Consider the following 16,472-nt stretch of genomic DNA (forward strand, 5'->3'; position numbering starts at 1 on the left):
AATAATGGCTTGTTAGTAATGCTGCTTAGTAACACTTGCTAATCTTGTTAACTGCTCCTCACAGAAGGTACATAAATGATACAGTGTAGACATGCATATTTAGTGAAAGTCGGGCAACAGGTCAATGAAATTTAATGTGGGCAAACGTAAGGTGATGCACATTGGAAAGAATAATCCGAATCATAGTTACCTGATGCTAAGGGTTAGCACTTAAGATCGAGGTGGCGTTATAGATAATAACACTGAAATCTTCTGCTGTGTGCAGCGCCGGCCAAAAAAGCAAAACAAGATGCTAGGAATTTTTAGGAAAGGGATGGTGAATAAGACCGAAAATATTATAATGCCTCTCAGTCCATGGTGCAACCACACCTTGAGTATTACATTCAGTTCTGGTCGCAGTATCTTAAAGATATAGTAGAATTAGAAAAGGTTCAAAGAAGAGAGACCAAAATGATAAAGGGGATGGAACACCTCTCATATGAGGAAAGACTAAAGAGGTTAGGGCTGTTCAGCTTGGAAAAGAGACAGATGAGGGGAGATATGATTGAGGTCTACAAAATCCTGAGTGGTGTAGAAGTAAATCAATTCTATACTCATTCCAAAAGTACAAAGATTAGGGGGACAATCAAGGAAGTTTTTCACTCAATGAATAGTTGAGCTCTGGAACTCTTTGCCGGAGGATGTGGTAGCAGCAGTTGGCATATCTAGGTTTAAAAAAAGGTTTGGACAAATTCCTGGAGGAAAAGTCCATATTCTGCTATTGAGACAGACATGGGGAAGCCACTGCTTGCCCTGGAATTGGTAGCATGGAATCTTGCTATTCTTTGGGGTTCTACATGGAATGTTGCTGCTAATTGGGTTTCTGCCAGGTACTTGTGACCTGGCTTGGGCACTGTTTGGAAAACAGGATCCTGGACTAAATGGACCATTGGTCTGACCCAGTATGGCTATTCTTATGTCTGAACTCTCACATCTTCACACACTTCTGAGGAAAACAAGTTCTGCCCAAAACCAGTCTGTATCTGTATGATATATAAAATACTGGGCACATAGTATATTGCTAAGACACATCCCTGTTATTTATATAACTTCTACATGACCATTTCATTTCTGAGCAGACCCCCCTCCTGTATGTTTTCCATGGCCTTCAGTGTGTATTGCTAAATACTTGCTACCGCAAGCCCCCAACATTCCTTCACTGACTGTACAAATCATAAGAGCAGAAAACATAGGCCTATGATTTCCTTCACGGTCCTGGGCAATGGATGGTCCCAGAAAGGCTGAATGGAAGCCCACAAAACGATCAATCCTGGAGCCCCTTCCTCCATCCCAATATCTGAGGCAGAGATTCCAGGCGAAGACTGAAGTGGCCTGGGCTTCAGTTGGGAAATAGACAGTAATACCACCGGTATGAGTGAGCGGATGGGTCTTCTATCTAGATAGAAGATAGGGAAGTGCTGTTTTTCTTCTATTAGTCCAACTCCTGCTTCAGTTTTCATAAGACAACTTTTACTTTAGAGGTTTTGTGGGAAGGAATTCTACATTTAAAATAGTCTTTGGTCTGAACAGCGCATTAAATGGAAACAAAATGGAGATGGTAACTAACAGCAAAGTGCAACGCGGACTGGAGTTTTCTGGATTTAAAACAGGTTTAAACACAGATAAGTCTGTTAAGTGCAACAGCGGAACAGCTACAATGAAGGATTCAAACCTTATCCATTGGAAATTAGACACTTTAGAGAATGTTTTTGATTATTATCTGTTGCCTATTGTATTTCACCTGTTTTACCAATAGATCCCCTGATACATGGGACTACGAGGAGATAACTGACTTGTATTATTTTCCTTTTGCATTGAGGTACTTCTTTGGTTATCATATTTTCTAGATGAGGATTGCTTGTTACTATGTAAAAATTGTTTATAAAGTTTTTTAAAAAAGCTTTAGAGAAGGCTAATGACATTGAAACTTGAGATATTTTGGTATACCTACGGCACCAGCGTTGGATATGAATTAAAAAAAAAAAAAAGTATAACAAGTGTATTTAAGGTTCATCAATTCCCACTTTTGGTTAGGGCATACTACTCCCAGAGCTGAAGAAGAAAAAGGGTGGTGGTGTTTAGAAATAAGTGATTTTTTCCCCCCCCAAAGATCTGATTCGCAGAGACTGACTCTTTAAAATGTTTTTCTGTACCAATGTTGCTATGTGTATGAACTGTAAGGTCGTTGTTCCCCCACCTCCCACATGTAGCCAACGATACACAGAAGAGACTTTTGTTACAATTGGGGAGCTTTATGTTTTCTTAGATTTCTATGTTTTTGGTTTTTTTTTTAACTCTTTATTTATGAATTTTCCATTTACATCAAAATATAAAGTTCAGCAATATCAGAAAATTAAATAAGGAAATATACATTTATCATTACTTATAGAAAATAATATTTCAAATTTGTCCTCAATAAGTTTGAATCAAGATACTAGGAAATATTATACAAGAGATTATTAATATAAACTAAATTGTTTAAGCGGAGGGGTCAAAACAGATTACTGCAGCCAACTAAACAGCATTTCTAATTAGGGAGGCAAGACAACAGGTATACCAGCACTCTCCTTGGAAACAATAAAATCTAATAACTTCGAGGGAGTAAAAAATATGTAATTAACTGATTCACAGGTAATATAACATTTGCAAGGAAATTTAAGCAAAAATGTAGCACCCAGCTTCAAGACTCTAGTTTTATATATCAAAAAGTCTTTTCTTCTTTTTTGCGTACTCCTTGCCAAATCCGGAAAAATTTGTATTTTTTGACCCAAGAAGATTTCATTTAAATGGCGAAAATAAAGTCTCAGAATATTGTTTCTGTCCATTTCCAGTGCGAAAGTCACAATAAGTGTCGTTCTCTCTGTAACTACTTCCAGAGAGTTCTCTAGAAATTCTGTCAGGTTTAAATCTGGAGCAGCTAATAATTGCTCCTTTGGGATTTTAGAAACACCCGTAATATACTGGGTTCTCGTTATAGGGGGATAACCCTCCATTGAGATTCCCAGTATTTGAGTAAAATATCTCTTAAGCATATCTATGGCAGTAACAAGGGGTGATTTTGGAAAATTAATTAGCCTTAGATTGTTCCTTCGGGCATTATTTTCCAGATTTTCTAGTTTCTTTTCCTGTATTTCTCTTTCTTTAATTAAGGAAAACGTTAGATTTTGAAGTTTTCCAACTTCAGCTTCTATCTTCAAAACTTTTTCTTTCTGTTCCTGAAAATTTTTGGACAGATTTTCACTAGTCTGTTTAATTTCCTTAATTTCACCATTAATAGTAATATTCATCTGGAGTAAGGTAAAATTATGTATAATCATACCTGATAATTTTCTTTCCATTAATCATAGCTGATCAATCCATAGACTGGTGGGTTGTGTCCATCTACCAGCAGGTGGAGATAGAGAGCAAACTTTTGCCTCCCTATATGTGGTCATGTGCTGCCGGAAACTCCTCAGTATGTCGATATCAAAGCTCCATCCGCAGGACTCAGCACTTAGAGAATTACACCCACGAAGGGACACTCTGCCCAGCTCACCACCGCCGAAACGGGGGAGGGGAATTAACCCAGCTCATCCCCACACAAGTGGGGGAGGGGAATCCGTCCAGCTCATCCCCGCGGAGCGGGGGAGGGACACCACACCCGCCGATGCGGGGGGATCTGGCTTATCCTGCAACCGCAACCGCGGGAGGAGCTGACTGACCCTAACACCGCCGAAGCGGGAAGGGTACAAAGCTGCCCTACAGCCGCACGAAGCGGGAGGGAGTGCCGGCAGAATTTATGTCTCAATCCAGCCCCGTAAAACGGAGGGGAGAGGAATGCAGCAGCTCACTGTAACACAAACTCGTCTCAACTCTTGAAGAATCCAAGTGAAAAAACTTGAACACGAAGTCTTTCTGAAGAAACTGAAGACTAAACTTGAACCTGAAATGCAACCAGAATAAAAACAGTACAGATATCTGGGAGGGGCTATGGATTGATCAGCTATGATTAATGGAAAGAAAATTATCAGGTATGATTATACATAATTTTACCTTCCATATCATCAAGCTGATCAATCCATAGACTGGTGGGATGTACCGAAGCAGTACTCACCCAGGGCGGGACATTGAAATCCCTGACCTCAACACTGAAGCTCCAAACCGGGCCTCCGCCCGTGCAGCCACAGTCAAACGGTAATGCTTGGAGAATGTATGAGCCGAAGCCCAAGTTGCCGCCTTGCATATCTCTTCCAAGGAGACGGACCCGGCCTCTGCCATCGAGGTCGCCTGAGCTCTCGTGGAGTGAGCCTTCAGCTGGATAGGCGGCACCTTCCCTGCGGCCACATAAGCCGCTGCAATGGCTTCCTTGACCCATCTTGCCACTGTAGGCTTAGCAGCCTGCAGACCCTTACGAGGACCTGTAAACAGGACAAACAGATGATCCGATTTCCGGAAATCATTGGTCACTTCCAAGTATCTGATGATGACTCGTCTCACATCCAGATATTTAAGAGCAGAGTACTCCTCTGGGTAGTCCTCCCTCCGAAAGGAAGGGAGACAGAGCTGCTGATTCACATGGAAGCGAGAAACAATCTTGGGCAGGAAGGAAGGCACTGTGCGAATAGTCACTCCTGCTCAGTGAACTGCAGAAAAGGCTCTCGACATGAGAGCGCCTGGAGCTCGGAAACTCTTCTGGCTGAAGTGATAGCCACCAAAAAGACTGCTTTCAACGTCAGGTCTTTCAGAGATGCCCTCGACAAGGGTTCAAAAGGCGGCTTCTGCAAGGCTCTTAACACCAGGTTGAGATTCCACGCAGGCACCACTGAGTGCAGAGGAGGGCGCAGGTGATTAACTCCCTTGAGAAAGCGCACCACATCTGGCTGCGAAGCCAGGGAAGCACCCTTCAGGCGGCCCCTGAAGCAAGCCAGAGCTGCTACCTGGACTTTAAGGGAACTGAGCGACAGGCCTTTCTCCAGACCTTCTTGCAGGAACGCCAACACTGAAGAAATTGGAGCAGTGAAGGGAGAAAGTGAGCCTGCTTCACACCACGCTGCAAAGATACGCCAAACCCTGGCGTAAGCAGTAGAAGTAGAGCGCTTCCTCGCTCTTAGCATAGTGGCAATGACCTTGTCTGAGAAGCCCTTCTTCCTCAGACGCTGCCGCTCAATAGCCAGGCCGTAAGACCAAAGGGGGAGGGATCCTCCATCACCACGGGACCCTGATGTAACAGGCCCTGCTCCACTGAGAGCCGCAGAGGATCGTCGACTGAGAGCCTGATCAAGTCCGCATACCAGGGACGTCTGGGCCAATCCGGACCCACCAGGATTACCCTGCCGGGATGCTTTGCCACCCGGTCTAGCACCCTGCCCAACCTGGGCCAGGGCGGGAACACATAGAGAAGCTCTTGTGTCGGCCACTGTTGGAGAAGAGCATCTACTCCCAGGGATCGAGGGTCCCGTCCTCTGCTGAAAAAAGCGCGGCACTTGGCAATTGGCCGATGACGCCAACAGATCTAGGCTCGGCTGGCCCCAGCGCTTCGTGATGTCCAAGAACGCCTGAGCAGATAGTTGCCACTCTCCGGGCTCCAAGGTATGGCGACTGAGAAAGTCCGCCTTGACATTCATGACTCCGGCAATGTGGGCCGCTGAAAGCTGCTCCAGGTTCGCTTCCGCCCACTGGCCTAGACTCATAGCCTCCTTGGCTAGAGGGGCGCTCTTGGTACCTCCCTGGCGGTTGATATAAGCCACAGCCGTGGCATTGTCCGACAGGACCCGTACAGGCTTCAACACCAGTACCGGGATGAACTCCAAAAACACCAACCGAATGGCTCTGAGTTCCAGGAGGTTGATAGACCACTTGCCTCTGCAGGAGACCAGAGCCCCTGCGCTGTCCTTCCCAAGCATTGGGCTCCCCAGCCCATCAAAGAGGCGTCTGTCGTGACGACAATCCACTCCGGGGTCACCAGAGGCATTCCTGCAGACAACTTGACTGTCTGCGTCCACCAGCTCAGCGCCTTGCGCACTGCTGGGTCCAAGGGAAGGCGCACAGCATAATCCTCCGACATCGGAGTCCAGCGCAACAGCAGAGATAGCTGTAGTGGTCTCATATGAGCCCTGGCTCAGGGCACTACTTCCATCGTGGCCGTCATAGAGCCCAACAGCTGCACGTAGTCCGAAGCCCCGAATAGGAGAGGCTACTAGGAACTAGTCCACCTGAGCCTGAAGCTTGACAATCCGATTGTCTGGCAGGAACACTCTGCCCACTTGGGTGTCGAATCGAACTCCCAGATACTCCAGGGACTGAGTCGGGCGCAGCTGGCTCTTCTTCCAGTTGATGATCCATCCTAGGGAGCTCAAAAGAGCAACTACCCGGTCCATAGCTTGCCGCACTCTGCATAAGAGGGGGCTCGGATCAACCAGTCGTCCAGATAAGGATGGACTTGTACTTCTTCCTTTAGCAGGAAGGCCGCTATGACCCCCATTACTTTGGAAAAGGTCCGCGGAGCAGTAGCCAACCCGAAAGGGAGGGCTCTGAACTGGAAGTGTCGTCTCAGGACTGTAAAACGCAGAAAGCGTTGGAGAGAAGGCCAGATGGGAATATGCAGGTACGCTTCCTAGATGCCCAAGGAAGCCAAGAACTCTCCTGCCTTCACTGCCGCTATAACAGAGCGGAGAGTCTCCACTTTCAAGGCCCGATTGACCCCTTTGAGGTCGAGGATAGGCCGGACAGAATCTCCTTTCTTTGGTACCACAAAGTAAATGGAGTAACGTCCCTTGCCAATCTGATTTTTTTTTTTTTTTTTTTGGCACCGGAACAACCGCACCCAGGCGGATCAGGTTGTCCAAGGTCTGCTGCACTGCCACAGCTTTGACCGGAGACTTGCAGGGAGAGAGTACAAACCCGTCTCTTAAGGGTCGGCAGAACTCTAGCTTGTAGCCGTCTCTGATGACTTCCAGCACCCAAGCTTGTGAAGTTACTGTGGTCCGCTCACCCAGAAACGAGGACAGCCGTCCTCCAATCTGCACTGGGGCGTGGACCAAGGCCCCGTCACTGGGTACGAGACCCTGGGGGAGGACCGGAGGGAGCACCTCCGGGACGGCGGTCTCTGCGAAATGAATGCTGCTTGGGGGAGAAAAACCTCTTGAAGGAAGAGGGGGCAGAGGAGCCCGACCTGCCCGGGCGGTACCGACGGGCTTCCTGAAACCGTCCTCTGGAGGTACCGGGACGAGTACTAGCCCGAGCCCTGACCTCTGGTAACTTCTGCCCTTAGACGTGCCGAGATCGGTCACGATTTTGTCCAGCTCGACCCCAAAGAGCAGCTTGCCTTTAAAAGGCAATCTAGCCAGGCGGGATTTAGAGGCGTGGTCAGCAGACCAATGTTTCAGCCAAAGCCACCACCGCGCAGAGACTGTCTGAGCCATGCCTTTAGCTGAGGCTCTCAAGACATCATACAGCAAGTCTGCCAAATAGGCTAGGCCCGATTCCAGGGCCGGCCAATCAACCCTCAAGGAATGATCCGAGGGGGAAGCCCGCTGCACCATAGTCAGGCACGCCCTGGCCACATAGGAACCGCAAACCGAGGCCTGCAAACTTAAAGCAGTTGCCTCAAAGGACGACCTTAAGGCCGCCTCCAATCTTCTGTCTTGGGCGTCCTTTAGGGCCGTGCCACCTTCCACCGGCAAAGCCGTTTTCTTAGTCACCGCAGTGATTAAAGAATCCACAGTAGGCCACAGATAGGCCTCACGTTCACTTTCAGGTAAAGGATAGAGGCGGGACATAGCCCTAGCCACCTTGAGGCTCGCTTTCGGGACATCCCATTGAGCCGAAATTAAGGTGTGCATGGCATCATGCACGTGGAAGGTTCTAGGCGGGCGCTTCGTCCCCAGCATAATGGCAGAGCCAACAGGGGCTGAGGGAGAGACGTCCTCCGGAGAGGAAATCTTCAAAATGCCCATGGCCTGCACTAACAGGTTGGGCAAATCCTCTGGGCTAAACGCGCTGCAGAGGGGTCATCCGCTCCATCCGAGCGGGGATCCGTCTCCTCCAAGGAATCCGCAAAGGACCGTTGGGAGACCTCAGACACGCTGCCCTCATCTACATCGGAGGAGACACAGTCCTCCAAGGCCTGGAAATCAACCCGAGGGCGTTACCTCTGGGAACCTCAACCTCTTTATCAGAAGAGGGAGCAGGGGCAGCGTTGTGCATGAGGAAAGCCTGATGCAGCAGCAAAACAAACTCGGGGGAGAAACCCCCCAGACTGTGCACTTCCGCAGCCTGGGCAACAGCCCTAGACGCACCCTCAACCGGCGCTCGCAAGAGCGGGGGAGAAACATGCTGCGCATCCAAAATGGCGTCCGGCGCGACACTCCGCGAAGGAGCCGCGCGGGAAGAGCGGCGCTTACTTTAGCCGCTTTGTGCCCTCGCCCAAATTAAGGGCGTTCATGGCATTAATGTCTCCAACCTCAAGGGCGGCCCCGAAGAAGCCGTCCGAGCCGCGTGGCCGGCCAAGATGGCGGAGGCGAGGAGCGGGGGATGGGCGTTTATGGCGGGAAAAACCGCCACGCCGGAGGAAGGACCGGGACATTCATCGGTCACGAAACTGTCACCCAACAAGGGCGAATCAGGCTGTAAGACCCCCGCATCCCCTCTAGAAGCGCTCAAGCGATCCGGGGAGCGACCCTTTGCGCCCTCGCCCTCCGACGCCATATGCCACGAGGAGAAGAATCGGGGAACCCCCTGCCCGCTATAAAAAGGTAAAAATTACCTGCTTGCCGCTCCGAGCTGTAACGAACTGGTGTCCCAGTGAGTAGCTGCAATGAACGTTTAAATAAACGTCGAAATAAACGCCTTTAAGGACGTTTAAAATTTTTTTTTTTTTTTTTTAGGCGGAGCCAGCGGGAGGGGGGAGAAAAGGAGGGACCTGGCACCACCAGGTTTGCACTTGCTCAAAAGAGCCCTCAACCCCAGGCCTCAACAAAACCTAAGGATTAGGCTTGGAGGCCTAGCCAGAGCTGCTGCTGTGTGTGACCACCACCTGCTGAGATAGAGAACATACTGAGGAGTTTCCGGCAGCACATGACCACATATAGGGAGGCAAAAGTTTGCTCTCTATCTCCACCTGCTGGTAGATGGACACAACCCACCAGTCTATGGATTGATCAGCTTGATGATATGGAATGTACTATTAACCCCTTGAATTGCGTCCCATAATGAATTCATAGTCACCACTGAAGGTCTCTGTATTCCTCCATTACTCTCGGCGGCGGAACCTCGGGGAGCAGGGGCATTGACCAGCAATTGCTCCTGCGTTGTTATCTCCTTTCCCGGGGTTGAAGTGCCTGAAGGTCCTCCTCCCAACGGCGTTGCAAATAGCATTTCCAACTGCCGTGGCCCTTCAGGAAATCTTTCGCTTCCGGGTTGTGGAGGAGCGGTGTAAGAAGGAGGGCTCAACGTCGCTCCTTCAATGCTGCGGTCCGCTTCTAAAACAGCCGAACCCGTCGAAGCAGTAAACTGTTCACCATGGCTCCCAATTCCGAAGATTTCCAAAGTTGTTTGTCGGGAGATTGGCGTCGTCGGCGGAACCACGGAGGTAGGAACCGCCGTCTTCCCCTTTCTTTTCCCCATTTTGAAATCGGGGAAAAGAACTTCTCTCGAAAAAAACAACGATGTGTCTCAGGAGCTTTGGGAGCACACATCCGCTACTGACGCCATCTTGATTCTTCCTTAGATTTCTATGTTGTTTTCATTAAATATAAGGGTGTTGTATATGTATTTTCTTTGAACCGCAGCAGCTTTTTCCGTTTGTGAGCACCGAGACGACGCTGGAGCCTCAGGTTTCCAGTGGACTTCATAACTACTGACAAGTTCTCCTGCATGTTAAGAGGATTTGCGGGAACTGCTATTATGGTTTATTTATTATTTTTTTTTTACTTATCCCTATTTTTATTTCTTCCACTATTTCCTCAGCTTTGCCAGTTGGGTCTCTTCCATTATGGTGGACTAATAAAAACCTGGGAAAGAATGATCTGTAATTGGAAGCTTGCTTCCTGTAGGATTTATTTACCGCCTTTTTGAAGAAATTCACTCGAGGTGGTGTACAGTAAGAATAGATCAAACATGAGCAGTAGGCAATTAGAGCAGTAGAAATATTCGAACAACGATACAAAGTATGGCATGGTATATACTACTTGCAATGACAACACAATATGTACTAGAACATTATAATTGGTAGTGAGGGGTAAGGCAAAGTAAGGTGATTGATGTGAAAACAAGTTGCATGTGAGGTCTGAGAGATGGGTAAATATTATCTCAGCTAGGGTAGCAATAGACTTCATGAGCCAGTACGTCAAGCTCCATCTCTGGCCGTTTTCAAATCTAAGCTAAAAGCCCACCTTTTTGATGCTGCTTTTAACTCCTAACCCTTATTTTATCATCCTCACTTTAATATTCCCTTATCTCTTGTTTGTCCGGTCTGACTGGCCTAATTAGATTGTAAGCTCTTTAGGGACTGTCTTTCTATGTCCAGTGTACAGCACAGCGTATGTCTAGTAGTGCTATAGAAATGGTAAGCAGTGCTGTAGCGAGGGCAAATGGTACCCAGGGCGGGTCGCCGCTGCGCACCCCCCCTCCGGCCCGCGAAACCCCTCCCCACTGGACCGCATTCATACCTGCGGGAGGGCCGATCCGCCCTGAGTGCACATCACTCAGAGCTGCGTCGGCCTCGCTGGTTCCCTGCTCTCTCCTGCCCCGGAACCCGGGGCAGACAGCCCCTCCCGCCCCCCCCCTTCCTACGCCACTGATGGTAAGTAGTAGTAGTCTTTGAGATTCCAGAATCTTGCTACTCTTTGTCCTTGTCTGTCCTGATTAGATTGTAAGCTCTGTGGAGCAGGGACTGTCTCTTCATGTTCAGGTGTACAGCGCTGCGTACGTCTAGTAGCGCTATAGAAACTAGTAGGAGTGATAGGTGGGAAAATGTGGGATACAAATGCAAACAAAAACATGTCCCGCTGCAGTATGTGCAGCCCGAGTCACTCCTTGTGCGTGTGAGTGAGACTCATCCAGATTAAATGCAAAAGAAATGTCTTGCATTTGATTTAGCAGATTTAAGGCGCGGTACGTGAGCACGTGGCAGTCCGTCCCTGCACGCGCGCGAGGGTAAACTAGAGGGCGGTCCGCAGGCGCTCGCGCTGCGCTTCACTAGACACGCGCAAGGTCCTGACTCCGAGTCCCGGACAACCCCACCATGGGGTCGTTAACGAGGTGGAAGCCGGCCCAGTGGGGCCCCCTCGACTCCTCTCCTTCCCCCGGACGCGTCCATCGACCCATTTATAGCAACACCTCGGGCCCCTGCCTCGACGCATTCCCGCCGTTGCGTCCGTCCCTCATCTGACGTAACTTCCTGTTTCCGGCGTGGCGGGAGGTGACCGACGGAAAACGCCGGGGGGGGGGGGGGATCGCGATTGACAGCTGTTATGAGTGGCCCCCGCTGACGGAGATTTCAAAGACGAGGAGGGAGGGAAGGGGGGCTTCCGACTCCGGTCCGGTTCCACTTCCGGGTCCCTCAGTACTAAGGAGGACTGTTCGGCGTGGGGGGCGTGGCTTGGTTTCCCTGGTAACGGGTGATGTCACTGCCTTGGTTACTATGGTATAACAATGCCGCTGATTCAGCCCATCAGGAACGGAGACTTTGCTGATCACAGCTTCAGCCTTAAAAGGGGGAGTAAGTCCACTAAAGCTGCTTCTCAAACTGTGTGTCACTAGTAGCTCCAGGTGAGTTACAGGAGGTTTTCTGTTCCTGGAGGATTTACAATCTAAGGGGTCTTTTTTACTAAAGGAGGCTAAACCATAATGCAAAAACAGGCTACTGTTATTGGCCTGTTAGCTATTTTAAAATATATATTTTTAGAATGGATGTGTTATGGGTGGAAAATGTTATTTAATTTTTTTTTTTTTTTACAGTGGGTGTGTCGTGGGTAGAAAATGGCATGGAATCGTTAAGCAGCTAATGCATTCACAATTAGTGCACGCTTACTGGCTAACACTGAGTTAACATGGGAGCACTTAGAGGTCGATGAGAAAATTCCCTGCTCTGTTCCAAACAGCGTTGAAAAATTAGCCCTGGAACAGCGAGAGGAATTAAAGCCCCGATGACCAAAACTAATTGCATGCAAATTTATGCACGCTATTAGTTTTGACACGGCCCAAGGCACAATCCTCCCGCAGAAGTTGTTGACAGGTCCGGACTGTGAAAGCGGAGCTTCTACCCCCACCCCCCTTCCTGCACACAAGGGGCTGGAGATCTGGTGGACCTCCAACCCCCCTCCCACAGATGTTTCCCTGGTGGCCCAGTGGCTTTCTCCCTTTCTCCACCCGCTGGATACAAGAGCACAGGGGCTGGAGGTCCGATGGACCTCTAGCCCCCAAACCCCTCCCCATGACACCTAAAAAATGTCCCTGGTGGCCAAGTGGCCAAATCTACCCCCACCTGCCCTGGTGGCCTAGTGCTCCCCAAACCCCCTTTAGAGGGGAGGAGCGAGTAGCACTCCTTCCTCCTGGGGTGCCGCCTTCAAAATGGGATGCACTGGGCAGGGCTGCAGGGCTTCAATACCATATAAGGGAGATTTTCCCTTATATGTTATTAAAGCCACACCCTGTGCATCCCAAGATGCATTGGGCAGGTCAGGGTGCCACCATTTTGAAGGCAGTGCTCCAGGAGGAAGGAGTGCTACTCGCTCCTCCCCTCTAAAGGGGATTTGGGGAGCACTAGGCCACCAGGGCAGGTGGCGGTAGATTTGCCCATTGGGCCACCAGGGACATTTTTTCAGTGAAATTGGGATTAGGGGGCTAGATGTCCACTGGACCTCCAGCCCCTTGTGCCCTTGTGTAAGAAGGTTAGGGAGAAAGCCACTGGGCCACCAAGGAAATTTGTCAGGGGGGGGGGGGGGGATTAGGAAAGCTGGAGGTCCAGTGTCTAGGGGTGGGAGGCCTGTAAGCATGCAAATGCATACTGGACAGGGCTCCCCATTCTTCCTCAATGCTGTGCAAACCCTAATGCCAGCTCTGAGCTGGCATTGGGTTTGCCGCAGGAGCAGCGCCAATGTTTAGTGCGCTGTCCGCTGAGCATTGGGGAGGAATAGATAATACCCTGTGTTGCATGCATTTGCATGCTATTTGCGGTCAGAGCCAAAAAGCTCATTGTTTTATGCACTCACCAGTTGTGATATGGGAGCAAACGCGGATGCTAGTATGAAGCTAAAAGTCTGTAGCGCCCACATTTGCTTTTGATATTGGGGCATCAGTGCCTCTTAAATAGGAGGTGGTAAGTGCTCCCATATTAATTTTTTGCAAGTCCCACACATTAATGGAAAATTCAGCACAGAGCCTGCAAAATTAAAAAGCCCAAAATACTGCCACATTGAATTTGGGCTTAGCATTTGGGAAAGTCCAGCATTAAGGCACATTAATCACAGATTCTAATGCCCTCTAAAAGAGCCTCTGAATTTTTTCCTGAGATAATGGAAGGTTACGTGACTTGCCAAAGATCACAAGGAGTGTGGAATCTGCAGGGCCGCCGAGAGGGGGGGGGGGGGGGGGGGGGCAAGGAGGACAAAATTCCCCGGCGCCGCAGTCCCTGGTTTCACCCGCCCGCACTCGGCTCTCTCGACAGCCCCACCTTCGTCCGCCACCGGGCCCCCTGCATTCAAATCACAGCGCCTCACCTTCATGTGAAAGCGCAGCGGCAGATCGCCTTTGTTCGGGCCTTCCCCCCCTGTGTCCCGCCCTCGTCTGTTGTAACTTCCTGTTTCCACGAGGGTGGGACACAGGAAGGGAAGGCCCAAAGGGAGGCGATCTGCCGCTGCGCTTTCACACGGAGGTGAGGCGCTATGATTTGAATGCAGGGGGGCCTGGTGGCGGACGGCGGGGGGGTTGACGATGGGGCTGGGGGTGGGCGTCTGGGGACTGCAGCGCGGCGGCCTCGGGGGCGTCCTTGCCCTGGGCCCGGCCCAGTCTCTCAGCGGCACTGGGAATCTGAACCCCGGCCTCCCCAATTCTCAGGCCAGGACTGACTGCATTAACTATTAGGGCTACACCTCCACTCCAGACACTTTAGAGCCAATATTCAGATGGGGAGGGTGCGGTCAGTGTTCAGATGGTCAGCGGTCAGCTTGGATATTCAATGTCGGGCAATTTCCAGTGACCAGCATTGGATAGCTGGTTTACTTTTTTAGCCAGTTTAAAGTTAACTGGCTAAGTCGATATTTGGAGATAGCCGGTTAACTTTAAACCAGCCAAAGATATACCAGCTCTTTAAGTGGTGCGATGAGGTCGCTTACAATAGTTGGTTATGAATTGAATATTTGGGGATATCTGGCTATCCCTCCACTGAATATCGCTGGATATACGGTTAAGTGCCATTTAACCGCCCAGGTGCCGTTCCTGGCCGGGTAAATAGTTTTGAATATCAGGGATGTTTGTTTTTAATTGTTTGGGGTAATGTTAATTTTCAAGTGTTAAAACAGAGTTATATTGGCAGAAGGTTTGGGAAGAAGCAATGTCCAAAATCCAAATAAAAATACTCAATTGTCTTAGGCCCAGTGCACTAAACTCCATGCAAATACTTCCTACCTTACCGATCACCATTGCCACTCACTGATTTTTAAAAAGCCGGGCACGCACGTAGGAAATCGCATGCAAATGAGCTGCTCGCTGTTAGCTTATTTACATGCGATTTCCTCCATAGGGGGTGAAGTCAGTCGGTCAGCTGAGCATGCGCAGAGCAGCCAATTGCTAAGCGTGGCTGCTCTGCGCATGCCACAGACAGCTTTTATTCACACAGACAAGCTGCATGTATGAAAGCCTTTTTGTTTTGTTTGTTTTCCGCTCTTTCTCCCGGTGCCTCAGTGCTGGTCTGGTCTTTCCTGGGATCCCTCGTCTTTTTCTTGCTCCTCCGGGCAGAGAGCAAGCCAATGCCCCTGATCGTAGGTGAACATTGCCAGGCCAGCTCTTGCTGCAGCCTCTGTGGGTTCCCCTTTCATTGCCATTTGTATGTCCTGCATGTGTCCCATATGCTGCTCCCTGCCGAACACCTGAGCCCACACCCTGGTCCCGGAAGATCGGGATCTCTCCTCTTTCCTACCTCTTCTATCTGCACCGGCCGCCCCGACAATGTAAAAAACTTTTTCTATTAGGAGCTGGCGCTTCCGCTTTCAAGCTTGATCTTTTTTTCTTTCTGCTTTTGGATCATCGGGCCAACCCCTCCAGAAATACCAGCAGAGAAAGGGAGGCCAAGTGGGGCTTTGTGCTAGGCTGGAAGCACTGTGGGCAAGCAGTTCAGTGAGGGTCCAGATCTTCAAAGCTCTGCCGAGCTGGATTCTTCCCTTCACCCCTTCCCTCCACTCTTTCAGCTGTCATTCTAGGTAGTACCCGGCAGCTCCTGACCACCTGTTAAATTTTCCACGGTAAAGGTAGGAGCTGCTTCTGTGCATCACTGGGAAAATGATTATGCATCACTTTGCATGCACATTTGTATAGTAATTAGATCATTATAATAGCTTTGCATACAAATTTTGTTAGCCACTACCGTGACAGGAAAAGAACTCAGAGAAACCTTTTGTGCATGTCTCGCTTTACTCCTTGTTTGCTAAACCAGCTTAAACCAGTGTAAAAACCATGCTGCTGGCTCCTTAGGTTTTGTGCATCTGGGCTTTAATGCCTTAAGTCAGGCGTAGGCAACTCCGGTCCTCGAGAGCCGAAGGCAGGTCAGGTTTTCAGGATATCCACAATGAATATGCAGGAGATAGATTTGCATACCATGGAGGCAGTGCTTGCGAATCTATCTCCTGCATATTCATTGTGGATATCCTGAAAACCTGACCTGCCTGCGGCTCTCGAGGACCGGAGTTGCCTACCCCTGCCTTAAGTGAACCAAAGTTGCCAACTGATCCATTTCACAGTTGCTTTGATTATTACTTGCTAATTGTTCTGCCTTTTTGTTGTATTTTATTAGTGTACCAGTGAACTCTGAACATGTAAGATTGCTGATTTATTTCCGCACATCTTACCATTCCAGTATCCCTTTGATTCACTACTACTACTACTACTTAGCATTTCTATAGCGCTGCCAGGGTTACACAGCGCTGTACAAGTTTAGACATGGGGAAGGACAGTCCCTGCTCAAGAGAGCTTACAATCTAACGGTAACAAGCTATGTAGCCAGTGTAGGTATCAGGAAAGGGGAAGGTGGTTAGACGCCAAAAGCAAGGGAGAAGAGATGGGCTTTGAGTAAGGACTTGAAAATGGGCAGGGAGGGCGCACGGCGTATGGGCTCTGGCATAAGGCGATGCAAGGCAGAAGGGGCGGAGTCTGGAGTTAGCGGTGGTGGAGAAGGGTACAGATAGGAGTGATTTGTCCTGAGAGCGGAGGTTACGGGTGGGAACATACGGGGAGAGGAGGGT

General features: G+C 49.4%; 1 protein-coding gene across 1 annotated transcript in view; it reads left to right on the forward strand.

Moving 5' to 3' along the window:
* Positions 1–11,355: 11,355 nt before the first annotated feature.
* DNAI2 (dynein axonemal intermediate chain 2) overlaps positions 11,356–16,472 on the forward strand; it is a 40,133-nt gene continuing 35,016 nt past the window's right edge. Inside the window, exon 1 of the mRNA XM_030206579.1 lies at positions 11,356–11,787. The gene's annotated coding sequence lies outside the window, so the exon portion shown is untranslated. The remainder of the gene's footprint in view (positions 11,788–16,472) is intronic.

The sequence above is a fragment of the Microcaecilia unicolor genome, chromosome 6 (assembly GCF_901765095.1).
Source record: "Microcaecilia unicolor chromosome 6, aMicUni1.1, whole genome shotgun sequence".
Classification (NCBI taxonomy): domain Eukaryota; kingdom Metazoa; phylum Chordata; class Amphibia; order Gymnophiona; family Siphonopidae; genus Microcaecilia; species Microcaecilia unicolor.